General features: G+C 50.8%; 1 protein-coding gene across 3 annotated transcripts in view; it reads right to left on the reverse strand.

The window, feature by feature from the left end:
* The window catches only part of LOC132390574 (uncharacterized), a 65,378-nt gene extending 64,861 nt beyond the window's left edge, over positions 1–517 (reverse strand). For all 3 annotated transcript variants that reach the window (XM_059963184.1, XM_059963182.1, XM_059963181.1), the window contains exon 1: positions 337–517. The gene's annotated coding sequence lies outside the window, so the exon portion shown is untranslated. The remainder of the gene's footprint in view (positions 1–336) is intronic.
* Between the last annotated feature and the right edge of the window lie 2,265 nt (positions 518–2,782).

The raw sequence follows: 2,782 nt of genomic DNA on the forward strand, positions 1-2,782 counted from the left end.
CGCCCGATAAAGCAGTTGAGCATACCTCAGTAAATATATTTAAGAGACAGTTTTGATAGATTTTTGCATACTAGGGAAATTCAGGGTGATGGGGAAAAGGCAGGCAGGTGGAGATGAGTTCATGGTCAGATCAGCCATGACCTTACTGAATGGCAGAACCGGCTCGACGGGGCAGATGGCCGACTTCTGCTCCTATTACCTGTGTTCTTACATCTTCTCTTCGACCGGAGCGGGTCGGACCGTGGGCTGAGGAGGAGGAGTACAGCGAACAGGGGAACCCCTGAGGGGAACAAGGAGACACACATGCAGAAATATAAAAAGCTGCGTTAACCTTACCTCACGTCCGCATTTATCTTCTCAGTTGATTCCTGGGCCGATTTCACAGGTTCTCTCCTTATTATTCAATCCCAGCTGTCCCCAGCCTGGCGCCCACGGATAATGGTAAGGGTCCATCGCATCTAATTGGTCAGGAAAGCTTGCTCGACCCCAAACGTGGGACGGACGTCCTTTCGTTGAAGTCTGCAGATCCCAGGCTGTGAATTCGAGCCGCCCACGCTCTGCGGGATTCGAAGCTCCGCCCAGCAGGTCCCGTCCTGCCCGGGGCAAGAGTTTCACCTTAAACGTCCCAGCACAGAGTCACCTGCTCATTCGGGATGAAATCAAAGCCCTTCCCCAGCTCCCTCCCACTTCAACTGTCAACAAGGTATGTCAAGCCCTTTGCTAAACAATTCCATTTGCAGGGAATTAGGCACAAACTAATCTGTAAATCAATTTCCCTGTTTCTTTTTGTGTTTAATTACAGAAGTTTGGCTATAAAATTCATGTTATTTTGCATGCTTTTTTTGCTGGTCGCGGAACCCCCGCCCCTTAAGTCACCCCCGTGTAAGATAAGTCATACGAAAGAGGAACTGTCCAATACAACGAATCGGGAAGGTTGCTTTTGTGGCTCGCTGGGTGTTTGCTCCTCTCGCCGGATCACTTCCAGTCGGGTGTCGGGAGCCTGATGTTGCCTCTGTAGCTGCTCAGCGGCATGAGTCTCTCAAATATTCGCCGGCCTCCATGGGTATTCAATATTGGGTTTCTCCTGCAGCTAATAAAGTGGTCACTGAGTGTATGTGCTCGTGGTCTTCTGCTGCTGTAGCCCATTCACTGCCAGGCTCCTCAAGGCTTATTCTAAATGCTTTCACGTTAGGATTTTTTTTGAATAACGCTCTCTTTCCAGAAATCCCGCTTGCAGAATCGTCCCCGGCGGGAAACGTCCTGCAAGATCGGGGATGCTGACTGATGTAGCTCAGGTAAATTTCCGTTCGAATTCCCAGCGGATAGACAAGGCCCCATTTCACTTGTATTTAAATCCAGCGGTCATTAGCGGGGGCAATTGAACTCTTTGCCTCAGGCAGCTGTGCTGAATGGAGATGAGAAGGAATTCATTTCGCCAGAGTGTGGTGAATCTGTGGAATTCTTTGCCACTGGTGGCTGTGGAGACCAAGGCAAAGTTTATTTAAGGCAGAGTTTCATAGATTCTTGATGGGCTAGGACACGAAGTGATACTGGAGAACAGAGAACATAGAAATCTACAGCACATCACAGGTCCATCGGCCCACAATGCTGAGCCGACCATGTAACCGCCTCTGGAAAATGACTAGAATTTCCCTACGATGTAGCCTTCTATCTTTTTCTAAGCTCCATGTTTCTATCTGAGACTCTCTTAGGAGACCCTATTTTATGCGCCTTTTCCACCGTCGCTGGCAGTTCAGTCCACTCACTCACCAGTTTCTGTGTGAAGGACATCCCTTCCATACCTACCTACAAGCACATTATAACTATGGAACACCTCCCACCATCGCCTCCCTCCTTCTGTTAGGTTGAACAATCATGCATTTCCTTTGTGATGTCAGAGGCTGAGGGGAAACTTTATTGAATGGTAAAATTATGGGGCATTGATACTGCAGATCAGGGGTTTCCAAACTTTTTGATTCTAAATGACCAATATCATTTGTCAAGGGGGAGTAGACATGCGGGGGATGGAAATGAGAGTTTGTGGCGACCCATTTCCTAGCGTATCCGAACCGACTCACAATTAGATAGCCTACGGGGGTTTGCGAGCACAGAGCTTTGGAGCCTCTGCGCCATGGGGGGCCGGTTGACAGAGGCTGAAAAGTGAGGCTGAAGTTTTCGAATAAAGTTTTTTCCTTCGACTGCAGTTACCGACTCCGTGTCGTAATTTTAGCGCTGCGTGTAGCACACCGCTACAATTGGTGACCCCGACGGTCCAAACGATTTCTGTTCATGCGGTTTCGTTGAAACTGCCGGGTTTCTGGACACAGCGACCGAACCTATGGTTCCAGCAAGCCGAAGCCCAATTCCACGTTCGCCAGATCACCTCAGAAGACACCCGCTACTACTACGTACTGGACACAGCGGCCCAGGTCGCGGAGTTCGTACAGTCGCCCGCGGCAGACGGCAAGTACACGGAATTCAAAGCCCTGCCCCTCAGGACTTTCGGACTCTCTCGGCGCGAGCGGGCTGCCCGTTTACTGCACCTGGATGGCTTGGGCGACAGACCTCCATCGGCTTTAATGAATGAGATGATGTCTCTCGCCGACGAACACACACCCTGCCTCATGTTTGAGCAGACATTCCTGGAGCAGCTGCCCGAGGACATACGCCTGCTGCTGTCCGATGCGGATTTCAGTGACCCCCGGAAGGTGGCAGCCCGGGCGGACTTGCTGTGGAACGCCAAAAAGGTGAGCGGGGCGTCCATCGCACAGATCTCCCAGCC

This window comes from Hypanus sabinus, unplaced genomic scaffold, assembly GCF_030144855.1.
Source record: "Hypanus sabinus isolate sHypSab1 unplaced genomic scaffold, sHypSab1.hap1 scaffold_96, whole genome shotgun sequence".
NCBI lineage: Eukaryota > Metazoa > Chordata > Chondrichthyes > Myliobatiformes > Dasyatidae > Hypanus > Hypanus sabinus.